The sequence below is a fragment of the Chenopodium quinoa genome, unplaced genomic scaffold (genome assembly GCF_001683475.1).
Source record: "Chenopodium quinoa cultivar QQ74 unplaced genomic scaffold, ASM168347v1, whole genome shotgun sequence".
In the NCBI taxonomy this organism is placed as follows: domain Eukaryota; kingdom Viridiplantae; phylum Streptophyta; class Magnoliopsida; order Caryophyllales; family Amaranthaceae; genus Chenopodium; species Chenopodium quinoa.
In genome coordinates this window covers 3,837,954-3,859,946 of record NW_018743389.1, presented here as the reverse complement: position 1 = coordinate 3,859,946, position 21,993 = coordinate 3,837,954, and positions in this window count along the sequence as shown.

Here is a 21,993-nt window from a genome sequence, read left to right as displayed (position 1 = left end):
CAGGCTCCTCCTTCACCACAGCTCCCCTTTCAGGCTTCACTTTCTCCTCATCACTTGAAATATACTCCACTAGATTCGCACCACGTATCCTCCTCATAGTTGTCAAGGAAGCACGGCGAACTGGTTTGAGAACCCCAGTTCACTACTAAAATCTGGGTAAATAACGACAGTTGTTTTTACGACAGCTAGCAAAACTGTCGTAATATTTTAATTTTACGACGGTTTTTATAACTGTCGTAATATTACGACGGTTTTTTAAACCATTGTTGAGTTACGACAGTTTTTATCCAATAAAACTATCGTAATAGACACTAAAACTAATTATAAAAAAAAAAATTACATATTTCTGACAGTTTATGACTTTCGCAGAGTTGATTTTTTTTAATTAATGGTATTTAAATACCCAATTCATCAAGCCCTCACCAAATCCTAAATCATTTTCCGCCGTTTCATCTCCTCTGTTTCTCTCTCCTCTCCTTTCCTCTCTAATCAGTTTCTCTCTCCTCTCCTTCTTTCTCTATTTCTCTCTCCACTTCTCCACCTTCTCTTAGTTTCTTTCACCTCTCATCTCTATGTTACTCTCTCCTCTTTGTTTCTCATGCATTAAGAAACGAATTCATGGTCGAATTTCTTTGGGTTAATTAAACATCATGTTTTGAGGTCCAATTTAGTGATGTTGGAGTTCATTTGGTCAAATTCGACCATATAAATTCCAAATTTGGAGTTTTTATGGTCGAATTTGACCATGAAAACCCAAGAAAGAGGAAATTTTAAAAGGTATGTTAATTATTTATTTCTTTTTTGTATTTTTCGTATTGTTGTATTATTTTTCCGAACTATAAAAAACCCAGATCTTAAGTTTGTAATGCCGTTTTTTTCGTCTTATCTTGGTTATTTGTGTTTATTTTCAGTTATTTTAAATTAACTTTGATTTTTGGAGGTGAATTTCATTTATTTATTAATTATTATTGTTTTGGGGTTTAATTTCATTTAATTTTTGATTTGATGAATTTTTGTGGTTTTGTTGTTCGATTTTTTATGGCTTATTTATTCGAAATTTGTACTGTTCTCGATAATTTATGTTTCTTCATTCATTTTTTTCCCGTTTTTTTTTTCTTTGGGTTTTTGATTATTTGATGTATATTTGTATTTCTTGTTTGATGTTTTGTTATTTTTATGTATTTTTGTTTTATATTTTTTTTATCTTTGTTTTTTTGTTTGTTGGAGTTTATTTTTAGATCTTAGTATTTTTTTTTCTAATGTGTAAAGGTGAGGGGGTTGTCGGTGGTGGTGGGCTGGTGGGAAGGGTGAGTTGGTGTCAGTAGTGGGTGGGGCAGTTTTTTGCGGCGGTCAGCCGTCGCTAAAACCCTTTTTTACGACGGTTTTTTTTTTTCCGTCGTAGATTAATTCCAATGAAAAAATATAAACTGTTGTTGAAATTAGGAAAACCATCGTAATAATTGACTGTCGTAGAAATAAATTTCTACGACGAATGACACTGCAACAAACGCTTACGACAGTTGACTGTCATAACAATTTTTTGCGATAGTTTTTGCTATGTTTTGCGACAAATTATGGCTGTCGCAAAATAGCTTTTTTCTTGTAGTGGTTCCACGCTGCGCCTTGTACTTTTTCTTGGGCTAAACAATCTTCGATTACCTGAACCAGAGTCCAAGGACTCATAATAGAACAGATCGTCATCGCCATTGCTGGAGGAACTCATGATTTTGGATGAAGAATTTCTTCGACACTTGCAAGGAAAACCCAGATCGCAAGAGGAGAGAGAATGGAGAAGTAGAAGAGTTTCTAGGGTTTTTAATCTGGAGAAATGTCCAGAATTAAAGAAGGGGAAGCATTTTGATGAATTGCATTGAATGATCAATGAATGTGGTAGTTGAGGAGGTGAGTGAATCTGATAAATAGGGATTGATTTTGGTGGGAATCATTAGTTTTAATCAATTTAATTAGGGTTATAATAGAGTATGGTTAGTGAAATGATTAAGGAGGTAAGTTGTTTAAGTGAGGGCAGGTTGGTCATTGCATACAAAAAACTTACTAAAAGAGGAAAAAGAATGTGTTGCACATAATAGGTAGCTTCCGTTTTTGGCAAATGTTGCGCATAATAGTTACGGAGGTAGTATCACGTTTTTTTTTGAGACATAGGTTTCCTACCTTTTTAAAATTTTCAGATAACTCTTATAAATAGTGTTTGGACAATTATAATCTATAAAATGTCTATTTATTTTTTTTTCCTCATTAATGTTAATTGGCTTTTTTTTTATATACTCTTAAGAAATGTTTAGACATTTATATCCCTTTGTTTACATTTTTTTTAATAGTAAAATTAATTCATTAATAAATTGTCATACGACATGGAGAATTGATTTTAACAAATACATAAGATATTGAATCAAATAAAAAATTCCTTCATAAAAACTACAATCGTCGAGTAGATATTGCACTGTGGAGCATCTCCCGCTTATATCGCTGGAAAATACAGCCTTGTTGGAGAGACAATCTAACGATCTTTTGTAGCCGAGAGGATGTTTTCCTTCTGATTCATCCAATTGTATTTGAAAACTTGATAACCTTATTATAAATTTTTCCCTCGAAAAGAGGAGATAAACCTTGTCTTTAGAAGGATGTTGAAAAACCCTTGTCTTTCGAAGGAGATCGGAAACCGTTTCTTTCGAGAGAGAAAAAGTTCCTCTCAAAAGAGGAACCATTATTGTAAACCTAAAAGAAAGAAAGAAAAAAAAGAAGCGAAACAAGAATTGGGGCTTTCCACAGTTGAAACCGATGGAAGCCCCTCAAAAATCAACAGTGGAGGCTAGGGTTTAGAAGAGAGGAAAGAGGAGAGGGGATAATTCTAGAAGATATATTAATTCTATTCTCCCTTTGTTTACAAATTTTCCCTCATTAATGATATTAACAATTAAAATTTATATCTATACTTATATATTAAAAAGCGTTCTTAAAACGCTTATGTGTCAAGTAGTTTTGCATAGCGTTGTGCCACATCATCATCTAACTAGCATTGTGCCATGTCACCACTTGCATTGCAACAATTATTCCATGTCTATTAACTTGTCAAAAGCATCCTACAAGTTTTGAATACTGAACCTCATGAATGTAAGATCACATTTCTTACCATCTTAGCCAATGGTAATTTATGTCCTCAATTTACAGATACAAAAATATATCTTTACAAAAAAGATAAAGAATAATTATGTAGCCCAGAATAAATGAATAAAGCGGAATAGCCTCAGCAATTCCAAGATAATGGAGGATTATTCTCTTTAAATCCTCTTTTTTATTAACGTTATGTTTCAAAGTAACAACCCGGCGTAACGCCCTGGCCACACACTAGTTATGACATAAAACCAAACCAAAAGAGCTCCTTAGATGTGACTAGCTATGGCGAGAGCATTACGCTCATTAGCTGCCCTAATAATCAACGAAAATATACAATAAGAGTAAAGTTTGGTACTCCATTACATTGACCTTCAAATGAACTTTTTTATTATTATTATTATTATTATTATTATTATTATTATTATTATTATATTATTATTATTATTATTATTATTATATTAAACTTTTAGCGGCAATTTGGGTATTTCAAAAGTTAGAGACCAACTTTTTACTCCTCTCCCTCCTTGGCTTATACTTCTTCCATTCAACAAATATTACAACAATTACCACTGCACACTTTAGGAAGTTTCACAAATATTGCAACATCTTACTGTTTGTACATGCATGGTCTCTCTCCTTATCACATGAGCCATATTAAGGGTGAAAGTTTGGTTTATAGCTTAAATCAAAACCAAACCATATTAATTCGGTTTGAGATTTTTCAAACCAAACCAAATCAAATTACTATTCGGTCCAATCCAAACCAAACGATTTCTAATTCAATTTTTAAAAAATAAACCAAACCAAACCGAAATTTTTTGGACCTAGCGTAGTTATCACCTATGTGGAATTTTTCAAACCAAACCAAATCAAATTACTATTAGTGTTTTTTTAGGCATATATACCTAGGTTTTTTAAGGTAATGGGCATTTGGGCTTAATATTTGGGCTTATGTATATAATTCAATTTTTTGTTTCGGTTTTGGTTTATTTAACTAAACCGTAAACCATATTTTTCAATATTCCCAAACCAAACCGTATTATTTTATAAAAAAAAATAATAATAAAAAAAATTTAAAAAACCCGATCAGTTATATGGTTCGGTTCGAATTTAAACTGAATTACTTTCACCCCAAGTCCATATCTTTATTCTTCTCTATATCTCTCCTCTTCTTGAAATTTATGTCCTCCACTCATGTTGCAAAATTAGATAGAGCGCCCCTCCGCTTCTAGGTGTTCTTAGGATCGATTTTCATCACTCGTCCTTGTGGCTCTCTTAAAAAAAAATGTGACATGAGACGTGGCACTTAAATTAATTATTTTGATTTATCTTTGATAAAATATTAAAAGAAGAGAATAGAATATGTGAATTAAAAAAAAAATTAAGTTGAACATGAAGACATATATAAGGTGTGTTTTACTCACCTAATTTTTTACTGATATGAACTTATTTTATCTTATCTAAAATTATTAAAACTTATTTTAATTGTAATATGAATTTGGGTGACCATCATCAACCCTTATTAAAGTCTGAAATAAGTAAAATAAGGTCAACATAACTTATTTTTAAAATTTATATCTTTCAAAAAAAATTCTTTAGTCTCCTATTTCTTCTACTATAGCTTCCTTCTCCATCTTATTTATTTTTACCACCTTTCCCTCTTCTATATAATGATACAAACCATGCGTTGGCAAGAATCAATACATCAACTAACAATCTGTCTATCCATACTTATATATTAAAAAACGTTCCTAAAACAATATATGTGCCACGTGTCACCTTATTTAAGAACTATAAACATGACATGTCAGCAATATGTGCCACATGTCACACCTTTAAACACTAAGATGATATGTCACCTCCACAACATGTATTAGATTTGAACAAAGTAACTATTAAATGCTTATAACAAGACTTGAACTCAAGACCAACAAGTCTTAAGTTACAAGTATTACCATCTTAGCTATTCATTTATTGTGCTTTTCTATCAAACAAAATTATAGTTAACGTAGTTTAGATAATTAGTGTTCACAAATCTTTTTTCAAGTTATGAAATTTCAAGATAATTATCAAAACACTAAGAAAAAACAGCCAGATATGATTAGCAAACTAATTAAGTACAAACTAGCATGCCGAGGCATCATCTGCACCACACACTAGTTATAAATTTATAACTTGACCACAAAGGTATTAAATGTATTCATATTGACAAAGGATGAGAAGGATATCAAATAATTAGGCCACATTTTCTATTTCCATTCAAATCTTCACATTCCAAAACTAGGTAAATTGTTCTTTGAAAAAGGCTCTATCTTCTTGAATATATATAAGCAACTACAAATTAATAAGCTTCTAATTTTTGCGTAAAACCAGATATTTCCCATGACTATGTAATATAAGTGATGGTTGCACTTTAATTATTTATACGATTATTGAAGTTGGTCAAGCGTGAGCATGCATGGGCAAGCTAGAAGGATAATTCCAAAATATATATATATATTTGCACATAATTTGGTGTCTAAATGAACTGAATGATCTTGGATATAGTGGATATGTTTGGTGATCTAAAAATAATTAATTTGCATCTTATGTTATCCATATTTTATCCTTCTTTAATTTATAATCACATTGAATAGCTTTCTTTTCCCCTTTTTAGGAAGTGTACGTAGCTTTGAGGACCAATCTCTGACGTCCAAAACAAAACCGGATATAAAGTTTGGATTATAAAACTAATGTACCTAAGATATACTTGATAAGTTGCATATGATTAGATAGAATAAAACTATACATCCAAGCCGATGACCGTACAAATGGAAAGTACTCATTGTATAAGGCGGGTGTTAGGGTCAGGGGCAGACCCACGAAGGCACAAGAGAGGAAAAAAAAAAATTGTTCAAAGAGACTAGTTATCTTAGATAACATCTTAGAGGTTGCCATAAGGCCCATAACAAATTAAAATCAAGCGCGCTATATGCATTGTTAAAAATATAAGACACCAGTTATGTATAAAACAAGTCTCCTAGCTTATAGGTTTTACTTTTACTTATATTTGTATGTAATTTCTTTTTATTTTTTTTAAAGACTCTCATTTAATTTATAAAAAAAATTATCATAAATTAGTCGAATTTATGATTTTAAAATTATAAAATATATATACTTATACTTTAATTATTTTTTTAATCACTATACATAATACCAAACATAACCAAAAAAATGAAATAACTTATTATTCTTAAAAACTCCTTTATTTGATGAAACTCTTCCCATTTTTGTTGCATTTTTCAATGCACATATCTACTTGCTAATTAAGTAATATATTTACCTTTTGTTTTATATGAGTAAAACAATAATTTATATTAAGTAAAATAATTTCATAGTATACTTTGTATGTACTACCCCTATTAAACATATGGAATAATTTTAAATTTAATCTTATTGGTAACTAGAATATGAATTATTCCATATTTGTAAATTGAAAATTTATCTACCAAATTGAATGTTCAAATGTTAAAGGCTAATTAGTTAAATGATATACATACTATAGAACTTTTCTACTTTTTTTTTCTTTTTTTTTTTCCTTATTATTATATGCTACCTCTGGTTAGAAATCCTGGATCCGTCACTGGTTAGGGTGTACAGTTACATAATATAGTACATTGGAGGTAGAGTTGACAAAAGTTAAAACGATACGACAATACAAAGGGAACCGAACACGAAAAACAGGTTAGTGCCAAAGAGTTACGACTAATTTAATTAGGTGAGTCAACATGACATGAAATATCAATAACTATATACTAAATGCGAAATCAAAGATGGCACATGTCATCCTCTGGTTAAATATTTTCTCGCCATTTTTACTTTCCTCTTTTTTATTTTTATTTTTTTTTAACCAAATCTTCATGAAAAGATTTGTATCCTATAATATTTTACTTTTAATTTGGCAACTATATATATATACGAAGCTAACATAATATTTAACGAAAAATATTTAACATAATTTTGCATTCAACGAAAATATTTAACATAATTTTCATATATTTTATACTAGGCACTTTTTTATAAAAATAACATACATATACTACATATATATAAGGTGACATATTATAATAATATACTATCATTCTACTTTGTATTTTTGTCTTTCAAAGTTTTTTTTTTGCTCCAACCAGTATTGATACTTAGCTTTTAGCATATATTTATTGATTTATTTATAATAACAATACTATTCAATAACTATATATATAGGGACGAATGGGGTATATAAGTACATTGCACGGGTAGTAATTAACAAGTATTATCATTCTTATAATCATTAAATTTTTTTTTTTTAAAAAATGAACAATAATTTTTGATATCAATATACATATAAAATTCATGTTTTTTTTTGAAAAGAAATTCAAGTTATTTTTCATTGCTTCAATAAAATATAGATACTTTTTTGCAAATTATTGTTAAATTAACATTGTAATTCATAATTGGGTTAAGTAAAACCGTGCACAGCATGAGATTAAGTTAGTGTTTAATTAAACATGTCACTTAGTGTTAACATTTCCAACATGAATTAACATATACATTGTACTCAACCTGCTAAAGAAGGATAACCAATATGGATTTTTCACAAAATAACCCCTGAGCTATCACTTAATTTACCATATATCCACCAAGATTTTCAAATTCACCATATACCCATGAGTTTCCCAAAAATGTCATCAAATAACCGTAATAACCTAAAGTCATTAGCTCCGTTAGTTATTAAGTTTAATTATTCCACGTGCCAGCCTCTGATTTATTCTTATTTAAATTTTTAATTAATTAATAAGGACTTTTTAAAAAACTAATTATAAAAAAAATAAATAAATAACCCACTACCACATCCCAACCACCCCCTCCCCGACCCATGCCCCCCACCCCACCGGCGCCTAAAACTCCCCCGCGCTAGCATCGCCCTTCCCTTATAACCCCGTGCCTCTGCCCACCCCTTTTCCTCGAACCACCATACCTCACCCGAATTCCCCCTCCCTCCAGCCCAAAACCCTTAAAAAAAATACCCCCTCACCCACTAGCCTAGACCACCCACCGTACCCCGCCTAGGACCCCGTTGCGGCAGTCTCCTTCTTCACCTTAAACCACCATTGTCCCACTTCAACACCCATTAAGGCTCTGTTCTTTTGAGCTTCTGAGCAAAGTAGAGCAGATTTTAGTAGAGCCGAGCACAGCAGGTGTCAGCATAGCACATCAGATTTTAGCAGAGTAGAGCGAAGAAATTATCATTATTATTATTATTATTATTATTATTACTAATTTACTATTAATTGTTATTTACTAATTATTAATTTCATTATTTATTGGCTTTACTAATTACTATTTATTAATTTTATTAAATTATTTATTTATTTATTTTATTAATTATTATTATTTTTACTCCCTTTGCTTTTTTTAAAATGCATTAGTTGGTGATGCGCGGAGTTTTATAAGAGTAATACTATATTGTGAGTGGGTGAATAATTTATTATAGTAAAAATAAGATTGTGACCATGAAAGAGAAAATATGTGAGAGAGTAGATATTTTTATTATTTAAGTGGGGTCCTGAGCGAGAGAAAAATGATAAAATAATTTAAGTGGGGTTTAAAGTAAGATAGAGAAATGATAAAATATATATAGTATAAGTTACCAAATATAGAAGTGATGCATTTAAAAAAACACCCATAAAAGGAAAGTGATGCATTTAAAAAAAATAGAGGGATTATTACTAAGTGTAGACACCTACTTTTGGCCTCTTGTCCCGACAGGAAGTGCAATGATGTTACAAAAACTTGTTCTTCATGCTAGATCAAACTTAAAGTGTTTATGGACTTCGAAATCCATTATAAAGTAAGTTAAAACCCGTATTTGAGACCATATTATCTTAGAGCCTAATCCGATTACTAATAAGGCCTAAAACGTGTTCATACGTGTTCAATCATGATTAATGACAAACCTAAATGCGTCAAATGCAATGATTTGATCAAATGGATCTTACATTGTTAAAAACTGAGTCAACCAGAATGTTTAACCACCAAATATCCATAAAAAGCCTATACAAATGGATATTCCTTTCAAAGAGCTTTCCAACGGTATATTATAAGCTCAATTCCGAGTTAAAACGAAGAAGTTATCATTAAAATACTAAACCGGGTCCTAAAGTTGACACCCTTACACTCAGACGGCCATATCTTTTTTTATCCATTATAGATTTTAACCTAACTCTAATGGAATTGAAAATTAGACATCCAGAGATTTCCAATGATATCTTATTTTCCTTAATCCGACTTCACAATAAAAAATTATGAAAATTTTAAAAACACGTTTTCGTATAAGGTAAACCGCACGGCGCGCAACTCACTAAGTTGCGCGCGCCTGGCGCGCACAAGTCCTAGAGTTGCGCACCGCAATCCAGCGCGACTCTGTTGCACGCGCCACCTGACGCTGCGGCTCTAAAACCCTAAACCTAGATTCCTACGCCTATAAATAGGGGTCTTCGTTAGCCCTAATCACAACAGAAAAATCAGAATTAAAACCCTAAATTCTGAAATCCTTAATCTCTCAAACCCTCTTAATATCATATTACTTTTCCCCTCTCTTCCCAAATATTGTTCAACCCTAATCCATTCCATTGAAGTCCTTGGAGGTATGAAGAAGGAGGAAAGTCCATAAGCGCATAAAACGGAGATTTAGCATACAAAAAATAGCGGAAGTTTCCTGAGCACTTAGATAAATCACTTTTCTTTTATTGTTTAAATACCTTTAATTGATTAATTAGTGTTGTTTGATCACTTTAAACAAAATTTTAATTAATTAATTTCACATAGTATCTTGCATTAATATAAGACTAGGATTGGAATAATTAATTGTTGTTTTATCACTTAAGTCGAATATTGTTTATTTTTTGTTCCTTTCACGAATTTGATTAAAAAAAAGAATAACGACATTCGTTGCAATGTAGACTTTTTGTGATTAATGTTTGTAAATAAAATCAACTAACTTAGTATTTAGGAATCGCGTTGCATATATTTTTTGGTGATGAAATTGTGAAAAAGGAAGAGCTTGTAGAGGCCGCACTTGGGCTAGAATAGCGATTCCTCCCTAAAAGGAACGTTATTTTAGTACCCTCGCTCCCGAACTCATTTCTGGTACAACTAGACCAATTTGGGCATGGACAAACTTATGATTCATGCTAAATATCCCTTGAACCCTACTTGGGAGAAAGGCATGAACAAGGTTTATGAGTTTTCCTTAAACTCATTGGCGACTTCTTATTAGTTTCTTACAAAAAGCGTAATGATAGAATCAATTCTAATTCAAGGTCCCCCAAACTGTCGGGAATTCAAATCCTAATACACCTTAAAAAAGTGTAAACTACTAAGCTTTAAAGGGTCATGGGCATAAAGGAAGTGGGATCCGGAATGACAGGCTACCCTCCTCACACTAAGCAGAGCAAAGTAGGGCTCAGCAGAGTAGAGCAGATTTCATTATAGCAAAGCATATTTCACTATAGCAAAGCAGATTTTAGCATAACAAAGCAGCTCTAAAGAATAGGACCTAAACCCCACCCCCACCCCTGAACTCCCCAACCGCCCCTCCCCCAGCCCTATCCTCGAAAACCCTAGCCGCTAGGGTTTTGGGGGGTAGGGGAGGGGTAGGTGGTTAGGCATTTTAAGGGTGGGGGAGGGGTTTTTTTAAGGGTTTCGTGCGGGAGGGTGTGTAGGGGAATTCAAGGTGGGGGATGGTGGTTCAAGGGGAAGGGGGTGTTTATTAATACTCTGTTTTTTTATAAGTATTTTTCAATTAATAAATTAATTATTATAATATTTCTTAAAAAGGATATTTTGGTAATTTGATTAGTAATTTAAATTTTAGAGCCAAAAGAGTATTCGAATTTTGGCGCCAAGTATATTTTCAAACTTCATTATTATTTTGGATTTTGGATAAAATTAATTATACATATAAATTGATTACAAAACCGAAAATTATATACTTATAGTATATAATTTCATATTTTTATGCAAAATATAATTTTGTTCGAATTTTATTAAAAGGATTTGTTAAACTAATTATTTTATTAAACTTGAAAATCAATATATGCTTTTCGGATTTTTGAAAAATAAAATCTGATTTTTATTAAATGATTTGGTCCGAAAATTTGGAAAATATATAAAAATGGATTTTGATTGATTGAATTATCTTACTTTATATTAATTAAATCTCGAGATGTTCCTATTTCAATATCTTACTTATATTTGGTCATATATATTTTGATATTAAGTCTCCTCTACTTATTCTCCACGTAAACCTTTTATTCCTTAAACCATATTTATGATCATCATACAATTTAATACTTTTCATAACCTATTTCCTACTTGTTTTTCAAGTAAACTTGTGGGCCCTCAGGTCAGAATTGTGGCTGAAATTTGAGAAAGGGTGGTGATCGCTAATACTTTTTAATTGAAGGCACTACTAGAAATAGGCCGTTTTCCAACGGACTTGCTCCGACGGACTTAAATTCCCCCAGAAAATTCGAATTTTCCGACGGAATTTGGGTTGTGGGAAAATCCGTCGGAAAAGGTACGTTCCGACGGAAAATCCGTCGGAAATATTCTGACGGATTTTGTTTCCCTCGGAATTTTCATCTTCCGACGGAATATTCCGTCGGAAAAATATGTTCCGACAGAATATTCCGTCGGAAGATGAAAATTCCGAGGGAATAATTTTCGTCGGAAAGTTAAAACACTTAAAAAAAAAATAACGACCATAATTCGCACAGAAACAGAAAGAGGAAGAGAGAGAAAGGGAAAAGGAGAAGGAGAAAGAGAAAGAGGAAGAGAGAAAGAGAGAGAAGGAGAAAGAGCAACCGGCACCACCGCTCCGCCGCAAGTACGCCATCGGTGTAGGTAAGTGAAGCTATTTTGTTTTTTTTTTTAATTTAAAATTTCCGGAAAACCCTAACCACCACCACCATGTCACCTAGCCACCACCGGATTTCACCACAATCACCACCAACTTTCACCACAACCACCACCGGGTTTCACCTCAAAGCCACCGCCGTCGAGTGGTAAGTGGTGTTCCTTTTTTTTTTAAGTAAATGTTTTCGTTTTTTTGCCCTTTTTCTGTTTTTTTTTTTTGGAATTGTAAACTAACCTCAGATCTGAAACCCACAGTCCCGGAAACCAGCCGCCCGCTGATCTGCAACCAGAACGACGCCCAGCCTGCCGCCGACAGCAGGTTGTTGTCCCTCTTTAATATTTTTTATTTTTTTTATTCTTTTATATAACTTGACAGCATTTTTTCATTTTTCTATATTAATTGACATCATAAACTTAGTTACTAAGTTTTTAATTTGAATTATTTGTAGGATTTGTAGATATACTTGGTTCTTTGGCAATAACAAGTGCAGATCTACAGGTTAGAGAGTATATAAAACCTAAAATTATAAGTTTAGTTTATACTTGGCATGTTATTGACTAATTGTATGTAGATATATGTCAGTTTATTATTGTTTTTAGTGTAGTGTATACAATTTGTTGTATTTATATTTTAATATGTTGAAATATTTGAAATGAATGTGTTTGTGTTATGATATGTTAGTTTAGTTTAGTTTATTTAAGTTTAGTTTTTTATTGTTGTATTATAACATGTTAGTTTAGTTTGGTTTAGTTTAATATAATAATGTATGTTAGTTTAGTTTATTTTAGTTTAGTTTAGTTTAATATAGTGTATGTTAGTTTATTTAGTTTAATATTTTTGTTTGATATAATGTTTAATATAATATTTAATAATTGTGCTCATTTATTTGCTTAGTTTAGTTTAATTATGATATATCTTTGTTTAGTATAATGCATGTGTCCTTTACTTTATATATTTAATAAATGAATCATTTGCATAATCATATGCCTAGATACCCGTTTAAGGCATACACATTAGGAGTATGTCTTGAATAGTCCCCTGTTGGGACTGTCCTTGTACGCTTATTCTCACTTAGGTGGTGAATGTAAGCCTTGTTTTTTATTCTAGGGAAAATCATGCCTTTTCATTTCTCTACAATGCTCTCTAGGTACATATGTAGGTGTGTTTTATCGCCTACATCGTGTACTTGGAGAACTGTAGGGAAATGCTGGCGGATTTTCCATAGAATTGAAAACCTGGCTTACATTCACTAGTGAGATTAAACGTATGTACAAGGATGGGTTAGGTTGGAGTGATAAGGACCCTTTGGAAGCATTTCAAATCTCATTTGCATTTCCATAACACTTTGATGGATAATGATTACAAAATACGGTTTATGACAAATGTGATTATACATATGCGTGAGTTGTGTAGAAGTTGTAATCATGAAACGAAGAGAACGTAGCTGGATGTATAAACGGAAGGTTGGGCAAGATATTAATCTAGAGTTCGTGAAAGGGGTTGATGAATTCATTGAGTACGTCACAGATCATCCCGAGAGTAGTAACCCGAATGAAGTTAGGTCTCCATGTGTCAAATGTAAGAACAAACTGCTTTGGGATGCGGATACGGTTAAAATTCATCTGTACTGCAGGGGTTTCATACCTAACTACTATGAGTGGATGTGTCACGGGGAAGAGTTTTCGGGAGCTCCTGAACGGCGGTTTAATGAATATCATGAAATGGTTTTCGATGCTTTTGGTCATAGTCAAGATCAGGGGCACTCCGAGCAGGCTAGTGTTTCATCGGAGGAGGAGCCTAATGCAACATCTAAGCAATTTATGGATTTGTTGCAGGCTTCTTAAAGGCCATTATACGAAGGGAGTTCTTTGTCTGTGTTAGAGATGGCCGCTAGAATCACTAGTCTAAAGTGTGAGTATAATTTGCCCCACAGATGTGTTGATGGGTTTGCTTCTTTGCTAAGTGAAGCGATTCCGAACAACAGCCATATGGCTGAGACATTCTATGAGGTGAAGAAGATTGTGAAGGGGTTGGAACTGTCTCATCTAAAGATTCATGCATGCCCGAAAGGGTGTATGTTGTTTAGGAAGGATGATGCTCAGTTGTCTGCATGTAAGGTGTGTGGCAGCGACCGATACAAGCAGACTTCCAAAGGTAGCCTAGTGCCTTTGAATGTTCTGTTTTATTTCCCGATCATACCCAGGTTGCAAAGACTGTTTGCAACCAAGAACATCTCGGAGGAAATGACATGGCATTCGAAAAATCCCCGTGTTCAAGGCACAATGGCACACCCAGTGACAGTGAAGCTTGGAAACACCTCAACAGTCTCTTTCCAGAGTTTGCCTCCGAGCCTCGTAATGTGAGACTTAGCTTGTGTACAGATGGTTTTGCTCCTCATGGTAAGTTTGGGGGACAATATTCTTGTTGGCCTGTCATTTTGACCCCTTATAACCTTCCTCCCTCAATGTGTATGAAAAGACAATTCATGTTCTTTTCATTGCTCGTTCTTGGTCCTAAAAACCCTAAGGGCAACTTGGATGTGTACAACCAACCGTTGATAGAGGAGTTGAAACTGTTGTGGGAAGTTGGTGCGGCTACTTACGATATTTCAATGAAACAGAATTTCAATCGAGCAGCCATCCTATGGACTGTTATTGACTTCCCGACTTATGGTATGTTGTCTGGTTGGGCCACAGCTGGTAAGAAAGTTTGTCCACATTGCATGGAGAAAAGCAAAGCATTTTGGCTCGAACATGGTGGTAAAGTTTCTTGGTTTGATTGCCACCGCCAATTCCTTTCGACAGATCACCCTTTTCGGACTAGTAAAACTGCATTCTGCAAAAACAAAGTCGAAAAAGGTGCCCCTCCACACATCATGTCAGGAGAGGAGCTGTGAGAACGTGTGAAGGACCTTGCGAAGGCGAAAGATGGGCCCGATTCACTTAAACGGCTAAAAAAGGAAAAGAAGGGGTGGTTCAAGCAAAGCACACTGTGGGAGCTCCCATATTGGAAGCATTTTATCATTCATCACAACTTAGATGTCATGCACATTGAAAAGAACTTCTTTGATCAATTAATTCACAATGTAATGGATGTGAAAAAGCATACGTGTGACACGCCATCAGCTCGGAATGACATTGCCAGATATTGTAAACGTCCGCGGCTTCATCTTCAGGAGGAGGATAGAGGAAAAGAGTTCATGCCAAAGGCTCCATTCGCTCTTTACAAGGCTCAGAGAAAAGTTTTGTGTGAGTGGGTTAAACAGCTGCGGTTTCCTGATGGTTACACCTCCAATTTGAGCAGATGCGTAGATTTGCAAGCATGTAAGCTCCACGGAATGAAAAGCCATGACTGTCACGTGTTCATGGAGAGGTTGTTGCCCACTGCTTTGAGGGAATTGCTCCCTTGCCATATTTGGAATGCAATTACAGAGATCAACCAATTCTTCCCCGACTTGTGTTGTTATACAACATCAGTTAGTGACATGGAGCAATTGGAGAAAAACATAGCTGAGATCCTTTACAAGCTGGAAAAGGTCTTCCCTCCTGCATTCCTTAACTCCATGGAACATTTACCTATACATTTGCCATATGAGGGGAAGTTATGTGGTCCTGTTCAATACAGATGGATGTACCCCTTCGAAAGGTAAATCAAAGACCCTTTCACATCTTATGTTTTACATCCTATTCACTGGCATGACTTGTTCAAAAATTTACAAACTATAATTGCAAGTTCCTCAATCATTTGAAACGGAAAATTGGGAACAAGGCTCGAGTTGAAGGGTCCATATGCAATGCTTATCTCAGTGAAGAAATAGTAAACTTCTGCTCCAATTACTTTCAGTCGACAATTGACACTAAAACACGAGATCTCGGCCGAAATGTGAATGCCGACGTCGACTCCACATTGGACGACGCTGAAATTCAAGAGTTGTTCAAGGAGGATAGCGGTCGTGTGTCAAATGAGGGTAAAACTCGGTTCTTAGATGACAAAGAACTCGAGTGTGCACATTTGTTCGTGTTATGAAACACCGGCATTCTTGGCGAATGTGAAAGGTATATTTGGTTTAGGTATGCAGTGTATTCATATTTACGAACAACTACAATGATTACAATGTTGATTTACATTGTGTCTTTGGCCTCGTAGGAAGTTTGAGGATTACATTCTTAGAGCTCGACCGTATCTGCGTAGAGAAGAAGTCATGGAGAAATGCAAAGCTGAATTCTCTGATTGGTTTCATCACAAGGTGATATAAGCGGTCTAACCGTGACATAATTATGAATTTTACTTCTTGCACTTCAATTCATTCAATTCATGAAATGTGACGTTGATATTCAAAACGTTCATAGGTGGTTGATGAGAATCCAAAGTCGGATGTCCTGCGAGCGTTGTGCATGCGTCCTTTTAAGCGAGTTCGAACTTGGAGGCAGATTTTTGTCGGTGGATTTAATTTCCATACACATGCCCATGGCAAGCACAAATCAACAATGAATTATGGTGTGTGTATATCCAGTGAGGATGGTGGAGTGTACTTTGACATTTTAGACGACATAATTGAACTTGTCTACACTGGTCCCGAAAAACAGTACAAGACAATTTTGTTTAAGTGTAATTGGATGGATTGTGGTAGAGGAATGAACATACATGAACAATACAAGCTTGTTGAAGTAAATCATACTAAGAAATACCCCAAGTATGATCCATTTGTCTTATCTTACCAAGCAACTCAAGTGTACTACGCATCATACCCTAGCCTGAAACGGGACCGAGTTCAATGGTGGTCTGTGTTTAAAATACATACAAGGTCAGTGGTTGATGCTCCGGTGGACTTAGAGTTTTTACAAGCACCATCCCCACAAGTACATGCAACACTATGCCCACCAAATGACATTCCAGACTACGCCAGAGATGATAATGAGGAAGAAGATGACGATGGCTTTATTATCTCAAGCGATGAAGATGATGAATCTAGTATCGGCTCTAGTGATAGTGACGAGGATGATGACATGGATGTATTATTAGATGATAGTAGTGATGACTCTAGTAGTGATAGTAGTGATGAGATTACTGAGTAGGAGAATATGTTAATTTCTTTTAAGAATGTGTTTCTTATTGTAAAATATAAATGAATTGGTCTTATGTTAAGTTTTTACTGTTTGTATAAAAGGCAAATTACATTGCACTACACTTGTCATTTATAATATCATGTCATTTTACTAACATGTATTTTAGGTGGTCATGGCCGGAAAACAAACTAGAGAATCGTCGAGGAAAAGAAAGGCGAAAAAGAAACCTGCCGCCATTTTCATAGACAACCCTGATGAGGAAATGGTCGATGCAGAGGCACATGATTTGGGTGCCGATCAGTCGCCCCCCTCCACCCCTACCGATGATCAGTCACAGGATGAGTCAGAGCTACCGGTTTTGGACCTACTACGCTCTGGTACGTACATATCATGATATGGTGGATCAGATACAAGACTTATGTTATTATTTTTGAAATTGTAACCTATTTATTACTTCTAACAAGTATATATCATGTTGTTTCTATTTTCATGTATGTTTGATGATCAAAAGGTGAGGAGTGCGGTATCCGGTACGATTACTGGATACTACCGAGCCCCTTGGAGGAACTTTGGAGAAGTGGATGAAGCTACGAAAGAACACTGGTGGAACTTGTTCAGCGTATGTTACTTTTAACTTAGATTATAGATGTTTTATTAATTGTATTGATTTAGTTAAGTTTATAACTTTTATGTTTTATCATTTGCAGGCACAATTCAGATGGGCACCTCCGTTGAACGAGCAAGTGAAAGTCACATTTCGGAGGAGGGCAGCAACACGACTGCGTGACATGTTCCACACAGTCACGCACAAAATGAATGGCGCCAAGCCAAGTTGGCTGAATGAGGAGGTCCACTAGAAGATGATGGACATTGTTGCCACGGATCCAACGTACAAGAAAAGGTCAGCCCAAAACAAAAATAATAGAAGGGCCAGTTCGATGGAAAATCACATCGAAGGAACCCACTTTCAGGGTTCTTTGTCAGCTGTCCAACATGCAAAAAGGATGGTAAGTTTGTTTATAAAGCAAGTATAATAGAAGGCATTTGTGTGTTACAATGTAACGGGGGTGTGACATGTTTAACGTTGTTTTTCTATTTTGTTTTTTCAAAGGCGGCGAAGAGCAAAGGCCAACTCCTGAGCTCTTTCTGAAGACGCACTTCAAGGAGCTGCCTGGGAAACGCACAGTGCCAGTAAACCCCAAAGCTAAGCAAATTGCGGTAACAATTTCCCAAAACTTAGTCCTGGTGGTTTTTTCATGAATATGGTTCCCAAAACTTAGTTACTTAGGTTTTTTTGGTCATTTCAACCACTATACACCTAAAACTATGTATAATTGACATGTTAGGAGGAAAAATGAGAACATTAGTTAAGAAATGGAGAAAATGGGCAACATAGAAGTGACATAGGCCACACTTGGTGCATTTTTCATGAATATGCTTCCCAAAACTTAGTTACTTAGTTTTTTTTGTCAGTTCAAGCACTTTACACCTAAAACTATGTATAATTGACACGTTATGAGGAAAAATGAGAACATTAGTTAAGAAATGGAGAAAATGGGCAACATAGAAGTGTCATAGGCCACACTTGGTGCATTTTTCATGAATATGCTTCCCAAAACTTAGTCACTTTGTTTTTTTGGTCATTTCAAGCACTATACACCTAAAGCTATCAATAATTGACATGTTAGTAGGAAAAATGAGAACATTAGTTAAGAAATGGAGAAAATGGGCAACATAGAAGTGTCATAGGCCACACTTGGTGCATTTTTCATGAATATGGTACCCAAAACTTAGTTACTTTGTTTTTTTTTGGTCAATTCAAGCACTATACACCTAAAACTATCAATAATTGACATGTTAGTAGTAAAAATGAGAACATTAGTAAAGAAATGGAGAAAATGGGCAACATAGAAGTGTCATAGGCCACACTTGGTGCATTTTTCATGAATATGGTACCCAAAACTTAGTTACTTTGTTTTTTTTGGTGATTTAAAGAACTATACACATAAAACTATCAATAATTGACATGTTAGTAGGAAAAATGAGAACATTAGCTAAGAAATGGAGAAAATGGGCAACATAAAAGTCACCTAGGGCATATACTTTGTTGTTTTTTCATGAATATGGTACCCAAAACTTAGTTACTTTGTTTTTTTTGGTCATTTCAAGCACTATACAGCTAAAAATATCAATAATTGACATTTAATGAAAAAAAATGGAGCTCATTTGCTAAGACATGAAGAAAATGGGCAACATAGAAGTCACCTAGGCCATACTTGGTGCATTTTTCATGCATATGGTACCGAAACTATGTATAATTGTTTTTTTTTTTATCATTTCAAGCCCTACACACCTAAAACTATCTACAATTGACATGTTAGGAGGGAAAATGAGAACATTAGCTAAGAAATGGAGAAAAGGGGCAACATAGAAGTCACCTAGGGCATACTTTGTTGTTTTTTCATGAATATGGTACTCAAAACTTAGTTACTTTTTTTTGGTGATTTCAAGCACTATACACCTAAAACTATTAATAATTGACATGTAATGAAAAAAATGGAGCTCATTTGCTAAGACACGAAGAAAATGGGCAACATAGAAGTCACCTAGGGCATACTTGGTGCATTTTTCATGAATATGGTACCGAAACTTAGTTTCTTTGTTTTTTTTTTTATCATTTCAAGCCCTACACACCTAAAACTATATAAAATTGACATGTTAAGAGGAAAATTGAGAACATTAGCTAAGAAATGAAGAAAATGAGCAACATAGAAGTCATCACCTATGCCACACTTGGTTCATTTAGCATGAACATGGTTCCCAAAACTTAGTTACTTAGTTTTTTTTTTGGTCATCTATAAACCTAAAACTATGTATAATTGATATGGAATGAGAAAAAAAGAGCTCATTTGCTAAGAAATGAAGAAATTGGGCTAAGTAGAAGTCACCTATGCCACACTTGATTCATTGTACCCAAAGCTTATTTATATAACTTACTAACTCGTTTCCTCCTTTTCATATGTATATCTTGTAGGAGGCCTACCAAAAGAGGGTTGAGCAGGCTAGCACTCAAAGGACTCAGAAGAGTCTGAATGAGCTGTACTGGGAGACTGTGGGTGGTCGGAACAAAAAGGGGCGTGTGAAGGGACTTGGCGGAAGTGCAGACCTTTACTATGGCAGCCAGATGGGTCGACTTTCCACATCTTCCCAGCAGTACACGCCCTCCCTTGTTTCTCAGATGCAGGATCAGATGGAAAACAGGGTGCAGGCTCTTTGGAGTGAAATCCGGAGTGAATTGGAAGTCGAGATGGAAGCCCGACTTCAAGCCTCACTTCAAGCCTAAATGGAAGCCATAGAGAGGAGAAACCAGGAGAGGTGGGAACAGTGGATGAGTCGTTTCCCTAATGACACATGTTCCACCTTGCGACCTCCTCATCGAGACCCCAGGGACGACGACCCGGGTAGTGGCGGAGCAGGGCAGGGTACTTCGGCAGTTGCTTAGCTTTATTTTATGTAGTGTTTATATGTACTAAATTTGGATTACGTTTTATGGTTGTATACAGCGGAATTATTAGTATATATATATAAATATTTTTGTAAGAATATCAATAATTTAGTTTTGTCGTGATATTAGGTGCAGGAGGTATAGGTATCAAATGGTAGCAATTTCCCGCCAAAAAAAAAACAATTACATTGTCTAATTCCGTCGGAAATTCCGTCGTAACTTTCCTACGGAATTTATTTCCGTCGCAACGCACAATACTTCTCGACGGACATTTCCATCGTAAACTTCCTACGGAATTTTATTCTGTCGCAACATTGCCCACGTTCCGACGGAATAATCCGTTGGAAACTTCCGACGAATACAAATTCCGTAGGAAGGTTCGAAACCTTCCGACGGAAAATTCCGTCGGAAGCTTGGCTTGTTGCGACGGAATTTTCCGTCGGAAGGTAACTCATACCGACGGAAACTGTTCCGTCGGAAACTTGTGACGGACTTCCCAATTAAGTCAAACTTGACTCCGACAGAACTAAATCCGTTGTAAATCCATCGGAACGGACTATTCCGACGGAAATTCCCTCGGAATATCGCGAATTTCCTACAAACTGTAATGCGACGGTGCTTTCCAACGGAATTTCAGGGTTTTCCGAGCGATTTTTTCCGTCGTTGATTGGCTGTTTTCTAGTAGTGAGGGGTGGAATTTTACCATTTCGTACAAAGGGGTGGTTAGTACTAAGTAGTGTGCTTTTAGAGGTGGTTATCATATGTCTAAATCCCCAAACACTACTACATAAATCAATGATATCGTATGTTAAAAAAATCCTACATTTTCAAAAGGATGGATTATATCCTGGCCTATACACTAAACCCTAACTTTAACTCCTTTGATTTGTATAAGGTTACAGTTAGGGTTAAGGTTAATCTAACCCTAAACACTAAACCTTAACCTTAAATCTAATTATATTTTGTCAGTAACTAACCGTAAAGATGGGGAATTTTGTGAACAACTACCCCTTGTAAAAAAAAAAAAAAAAAAAAAAAAAAAAAAAAAAAAAAATTGTTGACAACTACCCCTAAGATGCGAAAACTTTGTCTAGCACTACGCACTAACAGTTTCCCACTTTAGCCGTTTGTGGGGTCACACTAATGTTTTCCCACCTAATTAACTCCCTTCCCGACTACCTCTCTTCTTCTTCATTAACTTTCCCTCCATTTTTCCTCCGCTTTTAACCTTTCACCGTCTTTTTTTAGACCTAAGCGAATCTTACAACTCCAAATTCTTTCCCTTTTTCAATAAATAAGGCAATTAAAAACTCTTTCATTTCCTCTCATACATTGCCTCTCTCTTT